This window comes from Hipposideros armiger, unplaced genomic scaffold (genome assembly GCF_001890085.2).
Source record: "Hipposideros armiger isolate ML-2016 unplaced genomic scaffold, ASM189008v1 scaffold_458, whole genome shotgun sequence".
Taxonomy (NCBI): Eukaryota; Metazoa; Chordata; class Mammalia; order Chiroptera; family Hipposideridae; genus Hipposideros; species Hipposideros armiger.
Genome location: NW_017731808.1, coordinates 1,132,836 through 1,142,355, shown reverse-complemented (window position 1 = coordinate 1,142,355; position 9,520 = coordinate 1,132,836). Strand labels below are relative to the sequence as shown.

General features: G+C 49.5%; 1 pseudogene; it reads right to left on the bottom strand.

Annotated features, from left to right (window-relative positions):
• Positions 1-6,634: 6,634 nt before the first annotated feature.
• On the bottom strand, positions 6,635-9,497 carry LOC109395167 (L-lactate dehydrogenase A chain pseudogene; annotated as a pseudogene).
• Between the last annotated feature and the right edge of the window lie 23 nt (positions 9,498-9,520).

Sequence of the window (9,520 nt, the reverse complement as noted above, 5' to 3'; positions counted from 1 at the left end):
GGCGAGGGGCGGGGCGAGGGGCGGGCCGGGCCGAAGTCGCGCCGGGACACGCGCGACCGCTGCGCGCGCACTACCGCCTAAGCACCCGCCCCCTGGGCTGGGGGCGCCAATCACAGGCTGGGACAGGAGCAGGAAGGGGAGTGGCCGCTGCGCGCGCACCGCCGTCTGAGCACCCGCCCCCTGGGCTGAGGGCCCAAGGCGGGGGTCCTGCGCGTGCACCCCAATCTCCTCCGGTTCGCTGCGCGACTCTGGGTGAAACCGCCAATCACTGGTAGGTGGTTCGCGCGGGCCAGGGTGCTCGGCGCGGCGGGCACAGGGTCACCACTGTGGTTATTGCGAGGGCCGCCTCCTGCCACTGTGTGGATGGGGGACCCCGACGTCTGCCGTGTCCCCTCCCCAGGTGCACAGACTTCAGACGGTGCCCGGGGCGTTTCTGGCCCTGGCCGAGAGCCCTTATGTTTGGTGGGCCTGGAGCCCCTCTGCACGCTGTCAGGTTCGCGCCGCACGCCGGGTCTCCCTGGTGGCCACCTTGCTTTGTCAGGTCAGAGCCCCAGCCTCCGATGTGCGTGGTTACCTGTGGTCGCCCCTGTTCACTGCCCCTCCTGCAGGGCGACCTCAGGCGGGACTGGATGCGCTTCGGGCCTATGGCAACACTAATACCGGAGCCAGGCAGATGAGAGATACAAGCTTTACTTTATCTGAAGTTTATAGCTTACAGTGCAAAGATTTTCCCCAGTTAGGCATAACCGTGGAATAGAGGTAGTTAGTAATGGCTTCCTGTCCCCCTAGTGATCATGCCTCCCAGCCGCGTGCCATGCCCAGTGCCCTTATTTCATTCGATATGAACGTGCCCACGCCTCCAGCTCCACCGGGCTAACGGCTGGAAACTGGACATTCATTTCCGCGGAAGACAAGCAGGCAGAAACAGGTCTGCAGACCCTTATCAGAGGGGATCAAGCGAATGCAATGGGGGAGGCACAGATGACAGCCTTGGGTCGTAGGGTAATAATGAGAAAGGAGTCCTGTGTCCTGCAGCGGGAAGGAAGAAAACATGCTAACAGAATTATCCTTTGCCCAGATTAACTCTGTTGTCCCAGGGGAAAGTTCACACTTGTTTTTGTGCGTGCTTGCTTTGCAGGTGATTAAGAAAAGTGAAGGTGATGAGCCACAGCTGCCACTTGGGAAACCTGATCAGGAACTGGGAAGTCTACATGACTGTCTGGAGCTCCCAGTGTCCCCCCCCCACCCCCAGCAGGGCACAGTCAGCTAAAGGTAGCCATCTGGCTAGAGTCTTTAAAAAAAATTTTTTTTTAAGATTTTATTGGGGAATTGGAGAAGGGGAACAGTGTTGGGGAACTGGGGGAGGGGAACATCTAAGTTGTCCTTCAGTCTTAGTTGTGGAGGGCACAGCTAGCTCAGCTCCAAGTCCAGTCACCATCCGGCTGCCCATCGCGGCAGCTCGCGGCCATGCAGCTCAAGGTGCCGTGTGCAGTCTTAGTTGTGGGTGGGTAGCCCACCATCCCATGTGGGAGTCAAACGGAAACCTTGTTGCTGAGAGCACACGCTCTAACCACTGAGCCATCCAGCCGCCCAATGGCAGCTCAGGGCAGCTTAGCTCAGGGTGCCATGTTCAATCTTAGTTGCAGGTGGGCATAGCCCACGATCCCATGCAGGAGTTGAACCGGCAACCTTATTGTTAGGAGCACGTGCTCTCACCAGCTGAGCCATCCTGCCACCTATTGGCAGCTCTGCGGCACCCAGCTTGGGCGCAGCTCACTGGCTCATGTGGGAATCGAACCAGCAACCCTGTTGCTCAGAAGTCGTGCTCTTAACCAACTGAGCCACTTGGCCGGCCCCTGGCTAGAGTCTTAAAACTCAAGAACAAACAAAATGAAAAGGTCTCTTCCAGTGAGATGGGGTATGGTCACCAGCCAGAGTGGGTTTAGGAGGGGGCAGGTATGGTTGAGGGGAGCCTTGGGGAGGAAGACACCCAGTGAATAGGGGGGATTTCATCTTAATGGTTTTCAAAGAAGCAACATGATTATACATGTGAAGGTAAGTATGGCGACAACCAGTAAGACCAATGCCTAAACCTGGCGAACTCAGGACCCACCAGGAAGCTCCTGACTACAGTCAGGCGGAGAGGTTAATGCCAGCCTTCGTGCACTCGCTGCATTTAGCCAAAGGGAGTAAAAACCACAGGCTCAACTGCAAGAGGGAAATACCAAGTGCTGCAGAGAAACCAAAGGAGCAGAGGCCAGAGAATGGCCCAGTGGCTTCATGAGTATTTGTGGAGAGGGGATTGTGTCATCTTTTCCAGTCCACTGGAAAAGCAGACTAGATTGCGCCAGCAGCAGGGGTTGGTCCTCCAATCGTTAACCCTCGGTCCAGTCTTCCTGCTGGCTGCCATCACCCCTGCCTGGTCGCAAGTATCAACCCAGCGTTTATCGACAACACTTCGCAGGAAGTTGGCATAAGTGGAGCCATTTTAAAATGGAGTCAGAGCAGCTGTTGCAGAGGAGCTGCCTTGCACAGCTTGGTCCTTGAACCTTTGGAACATTTGAACGGGGCAAAATAGCCTTTGGATGGGGCCAGAGCAGCATTGCCTTCCAAACAACCGTTTGTAAAGGTACCAGGAAAGCAGACCTCCTGAACGCGGGCCTGCCTGCCGATTGAGGACAGTCTTTAGAATCAGTAAACAGCCACATGTAGCTAAAGAATAACTCAGCTTACACAAATTCCAACACAGATTCCTTCTAGTCATGTCCTATTTCCCTTCCTTTTCTCATAAAAACCCATGACTGCAACCCCATAATCAGAACACTGGGCTTCTGACTGAATCAGTGCTTCCTGAATAACTAATCTCTGATCTCAAATAAACATTCGTTGCCTCTCACTTTGGCTTTTTATTTTCAGGTTAACATAAACCTCAAAAACTTATATTTGTCTATGTTCTTTTATTATAAATCACCTAAACTTTTTTTTTTTTTTTTTTTTAAGCTGAGCCATCCCGCCACCTGTTGGCAGCTCCGCGGCTGCTCAGCTCGGGCTGACTCGAACCACTNCGGCTGCTCAGCTCGGGCTGACTCGAACCACTGTTGCTCAGAGCTCAAACTCTTGAGCGAGCTCTTAACCAACTGAGCCACTCAGCCGGCCCTAAATCACCTAAACTTTTATATAAACCACTAGAAACTCTCCCTTATGTCTTCCCAAGGTGATTGAAACTTTTTAAGATAACTAGATAACTGGAACATTGCTTGGACCCAAGCCATGAACTTGAAGGTGTTTGGGTCAAAAAAGAAAATAAAAAGACTCGGATCACATCACATCTGCACAAACACCCTAGCTCTGTATTTTTGTCTAATGTGTATATTCTTTTTAAGCCCCAAAGGGAATGTATTACGCCATTATCCTATGTAAATTAATACAATTTAATTAATGTGTTTTAAGATTTATTTTACAAAGCTTTCAATAACATTTTCAATAATATTGTTTAGGATGACCATATATAGTATGCTTTACTAAGATAACTTTCTTTTTCATAAAACAATAAAAGCTGGTAGCTCAACATACAGGAAAAATAAATGTGAAAGCTTTTATTTTGTCAAGAAAAAATAAGGAACTAAGGAAAGTTAAAGGGAAATTGGGTGTACCTAAAACTGTTTTAAAACACATGTAATGACTTCTCTTCCTGGCAGTACTTGACCACTAGTTATGAAAATCTCTCGGGCTACAGATCATTTAGCAATTCTGGGCAAGATATTACAAGCACAATTTCAGTGACCGGTTCTGTCCGCTTGTGCAGTTCTGTTTTCTGTGTCTGCTGGCTCTTGCTCATGGTCGCTTGCAGCGGTGCCCTTGAAGCTCACTACGTCTGGACTCTTAGCTGTGGGAATTCCCGAGCCGGGGTTGAGTGGACATTTCCTCCTGGGTGGGTTTGTTTTTCGTGGCCGCCAGGCTCTTCTGAGTCCTTCCTAGCTTCCCATCTTGGCCTAGTATGATCATTCTCCCCCCGCCCCCCCATAGTTTGGAATGTCCTGGACCACAGGAAGTGTGGGTCCCCAGGGACTAAACACCAGAAACAAGAAACCACAAGATGCTCCCACTGTCCTGGGAGCATTTGCTGATCTCAGGGAGCCAAAGCCTTGGCTTAACTGATGTCAGGAGAATAGGAGACAAGACTGGACCCACGAGCCCTTGAGAGTGGGCTGGAGAACCCCGGAGGAAGCCATGCAGAGCTTCCACTCACTGACTCCGTGGACCTGGGCAAAGCCACTGGCTAGCAAAGAAAGGCGCCAGGAAGTGTGTCTATCTCAGCCGGGGTGCCAGGTGGGGGAGTGTTTCAAGGCCAACGGCCTCTGGAGTTTGGGGTTAAACACACACACCACACACCCCCCCACGCTCCCCACACACCACATACCCTCCCCCCCAACATACACACCCCATCTCCTCAACCCCCACTCCACACCACATACCCTCTCCACCCCCCCCACACACACACACACTTCTTCCCATGACCCAGGATATTCCAAGCTGTTTACATTAAAATTAGAATTTCTGTTTGGCAAAAGGCACTATAAAAGTTCAAAGAAGACAAACCACAAACTGGGAAGTAACTTAATTTGCAAAGAATTAGTATCCAGAGTACACAGTTTCCTACTCATTAAACAAGAACAAGCCACCCAAAAGAATAGGATAGTGGCTGCCTCTGGAGGGCTGGGGAACAGGCCCACACCGAGGGGAGCCTCTCCCTGCCCCCCACTTCAGTTCTATTAGTAATCTTTTTATTTCTTCAGGTGTGTTGTAGGTACACGAGGGTTTGCTATCTTGTATATTTTTATGAAATACTTCATCATACATTTTTTTTTAAAGATTTTTATTGGGGAATTGGGGGATGGGAACAGCGCTGGGGGGTTGGGGGAAGGGGAACAGACAAGTGGCTGTCCTTTTGTTCTTCAGTCTAGTTGTGGAGGACGTTGCTTCACTGGCCTAAGTTGGCACCATCATTGCGCTCTTCCCGGGTGAGGCAGATCAGTCACCGGCTTCTGGACGGCTGCTCACGGCGGCTGCTGGCCGCTCACGCCGGCTGCTGGCTACACACGGTAGCCCATGGCAACCCACTGCAGCAGGGGCTGCAGCCTACGCCGTCGCCGGCGACTCACGGCAGCCCAGCTCCAGGTTGAGCTGTTGTTCAGCATCTTAGCTGTGGAGGGCAGTGTCACTGGCCCTCATATGTGGGATCCGAACTGGGGCCCTCCGCGTCCCAAGCCAGCTCTTAACCAACGCTCCACTCGGCTGGCCCTCATAATACATTTTGATGAGTAAAAAAACCATAAATGTTTCATTTAGTGCCTCAAAGTTATGTGATCATTTTAGATGCCCTCTTTTTAATGGAAAGATGGAGATTCCAATCATGCTCCTGGAAATCTATCTTCTGTGCGTTGAAATGATGAACAGGTTTGTCCAGCAAGACCGTGTGAACGTGAGTCTTGCATACAACCCCAGATCTACGTCATTTCGGGTGGCCCACCTGGTGGTGGCACTAAACTTGCACCCAGCTTTGAAGATCTACCTTCCTGTGTCTCCTGCCTCACCAGGGGACTGCTGCTGGAGACTTTCCAACTCCCTAATGGTCAAATGTCATTACCAAGCAGGGGCGTGTAGAGCAGCTGAGCACTGCCACAGCGTAAGGACTCAGGTATTAGGACACCACTGCCCTCAAAATGGAAATGTGTGTTGTATTAGTTTGCTAGGTCTGCCATAACAGAGTGCCACTAACTGGGCGGCTTAAGACAACAGAAATTTATTGAGTCGCAGTTCTGGTGTCCTCCATCGAGGTGTCAGGAGGGCCACACACCCTCTAGACTCGGGGTCGAATCCTTCCTGCCTTGCCTCTGCCACTTCTGGTGGTGGCCAGCCATCTTTGGTGCTCCTTGGTTTGTAGCTGTTTTGGTCCAAACTGTCTCTGTGTTCATGAGGCATCTCCCGTGTGTCTTCACATGTGTTCCTTCTGTGCATGTCTGTCTCCGTGTCTAAATCTCCCCCTTTTTATAAGGACAAGAGTCATACTGGATGAGGGCCCACCCGCATGGCCTCATTTTAACTTGATCACCTCTGCAAAGACCTTATCTCCAAATAAGGTCACGGTCTGCAGTACTGGGGGTTAGGGCGTGAGCATATCTTTTTTGGGGAGGAAACACAATTCAACCCATAACATATGTCAAAACCACACCAAGTGGGAGAACTACAGGTGACTTTATTTTTTAAGGAATTCTTTCCCCCCAGCTATACTGAGATAGAATTGAAATATAACTGTGTTAAGTTCAAGGTGTACAGCGTAACGACTTGATACATGTATATATAGCGAAATGATCACCACAGTAAGGTTAGTTAACATCCATCACCTCATAGGTACAGCTCTTTTTAGTGGTGAGAGCTTTTAAGCTCTACTTTCTCAGCAGTTTTCAAATATACAGTACAGGGTTGTTAACGATGGTTACCATGTTGTAAGTTACTTAGAATGTATTCATCTTGTAACTGGAAGTTGGTACCCTTTGACCATTTCACTCATTTCCACCCCACCCCACCCCCATCCCGCCCCTGGCAACCACCGCCCTACTCTCGTGTTTCTTCTAATGCCATCTTACTGTTTCCTGGCTGTTTGTAGTTCCCTTACTCCTTTCTTCCTGTCTTGCTGCCTTCCTTTGGGCACTGATGGTTTTCCATAGTGGTACGTTTGATTCCCTTCTCTTTCTCTTTTGTGAAAGTAACATAGGGTTTTGCTTTGTGGTTACAGTGAGGCTAACATAAAACTTCATATAGATATAACCCTCTATGTCATGCTGATTATAACAACTTCGAGTATATACAAAAACTCTACCCTTTTACTCGCACTGGGGTCAAACTGGGTGATTGGAATTAATGAGGGGCAGTGGAGAGATGGGATTGTGGGAACATTTCAGGCAGGAAGGAGAGCATGTGCTAAGGGCCTGTGGTTAGTAAGAGCATTGTGCTAATGAATTGGAGGCGCAGTCCTGGCTACAGCCGTGAATGAACTGGGTCTGGTAGGAAATGAGGCTGCAGCGTAGGTGGGGGCCAGACCACATGTAGTTTCATAGTGCGTGACTAGGGTTTGGTTTTTGTCTGGAGAGCAATGAGAAGCCATTTGTTGGTTTAAACAGGGGAATGAAATGATCGGATTTGTGTTCTGGAAAGATCTCTCTGGCTTGAGTGTGGAAAGTGATCTGTGGGGAACAAGGCTGATGTGGACAGCAGCAAGCAGTGGGGTTGGTGTGGTTTGGATTATGGCAGAGGCCATGCAGATGGAGAGAAAGGGCGTCCAGGCGAGGGATTTAAGTGAGTGGATGAACAGAGAGGAATATAGGGGCGATGCATCTAGAGAAATGGTCTGTGCCACTGGTGATTGGTGATGCCACTCCATGAGCAAAAGGACACTGGAAATGGGCCGTATCTTGGGTTGAAAAATAGCGTTTCAGGTGCCTCTAAGTGCACAGGATGTGAGGGTTCACTTCCGGCGACCTCAGCTCTGAGCCCACATCCTAGTCCTGGATCTGAACTCAAACCCTCTCATTTCTTTTTTTTTTTTCACTGTTCAAGGTTTATTTGATGTTTTTGTTGGCATGACACTTGGATAGTTGGCTGTATTATTTGTATGTAGACTTTTCTTTTTACATTATAATCCAGTATACTCTTGATAAATTTAGTACACAAAATAAGATCCTTTAGAACACTTACACACAAGACATGCAATTTTCGATTTGCAATACATTGGCTCCCAGGATGTGAAGCTGGAAAAAAGTTAGACTAGGCACGTAGGGTAAAGGAACCAGAAGTTACATAATGCACAGTAAACACATGTCTAGTTTGAAGGGCAACGGTAGCGTGTGTGACATTGGCAGTGGTGGTGCCTTTGACGGGGTGGAACTATTTCACACTAACCAGTTTAGGACGAGATAAGTACCACCCAGCATCAGGATATAGCTGCAGGGTTTTGTGAACCATTCCTATTTCTAACATTAGGAAATTCATGTTTTTCCTAGGCTGTCTTAATATTACTGCTTTAGTACAGATCAGATAAAAAGGATAATATGCACAACCTCCAACTAAAATCCTGTTGTACCCTAGACAGTGAAGTGGCATGACATCAGAAGGCTTTAAAACTGCAGCTCTTTTTGGATTCCCCAAAGTGTATCTGCACTCTTCTTCAAACGGCCTCTTCCTCAGGTGCCAGAGTCACCTTCACAACAGCTGAGATGCCATTCTGTCCCAAGATGCAGGGAATACTAAGGAAGACGTCGTTGTCTTTTATTCCATAGAATAATCCCTTAATCATGGTGGAAATTGGATGCACCCGCCTAAGATTCTCCGTCATACTTTCTGCCAAATCTGCCACAGACAGTCCAATGGTGCAGGATGTGTAGCCTTTCAGCTTGATCACCTCGTAAGCACTCTCAGCCACCTGTCTGTGCACTTATTTCCACTGCTCCTTATCAGCATCAATGCCTACGTTAGGGCGCAGAGTCTTCAGGGAGACACCAGCAACATTCACTCCACTCCATACAGGCACACTAGAGTCTCCATGCTCCCCCAGGACCCACCCCTGACAGCTTAATTGGGTGCACTCCCAGCCTTTCCCCCATTAGGTAACGGGACCGGGCTGAATCCAGATTGCAACCACTTCCAATAACACGGTTTTTGGGAAAGCCGCTTATCTTCCAAGCCACATAGGTCAAGATATCCACTGGGATTGGAAACAATAAGCAATTTGCAGTTGGGGCTGTATTTCACATTAGGAATGATGCATTTAAAGATGTTCACGTTTCGCTGGACCAAATTAAGACGGCTTTCTCCCTCTTGTTGACGTGCTCCAGCTGTGACAAGAACCAGCTTGGAGTTTGCAGTCCCATTATAGTCTTTGCTAGGGACAATCTTTGGTGTTCTTAGGAAAAGGCTGCCATGTTGGAGATCCATCATCTCTCCCTTCAATTTGTCTTCTATGACATCCACAAGAGCAAGTTCACCTGCCAAGTCCTTCGTTAAGATACTGATGGCACAGGCCATGCCAACAGCACCAACCCCAACGACCGTAACCTTATTCTGGGGGCTTTGTTCTTCCTTAAGATTAAAAATAAGCTGATCCTTGACAGTTGTCATCTTGGATTTAGAACCAAAAGGCATCAGGAGTGCACCGAGAGTGAGCGGGCGTCGGCGGCGCGCAGCGTTGGGTCCGGACTTGGCGGCAGCCGCCCCGGGACCCAACCCTCTCATTTCTTTGAAGGCATGTTTACTGAGAACCTCGTAGGTACCAGGCGGAGCAAGGGGCCAAGAAAGATCCAGAACCGCCCCTACTTAGCCTGGAGGAAAGGATCCACATTAAGCAGGTTATCACGTGCGCCTGTATTGCACCCCGACAAACTTGGTCCGCGATCGACCCCGGGCGGTCAGGAGGCGCCAGAGCCAGCGGGGTGGACGGAGGGAGGCGATCTGCGCCTGCGCGCCC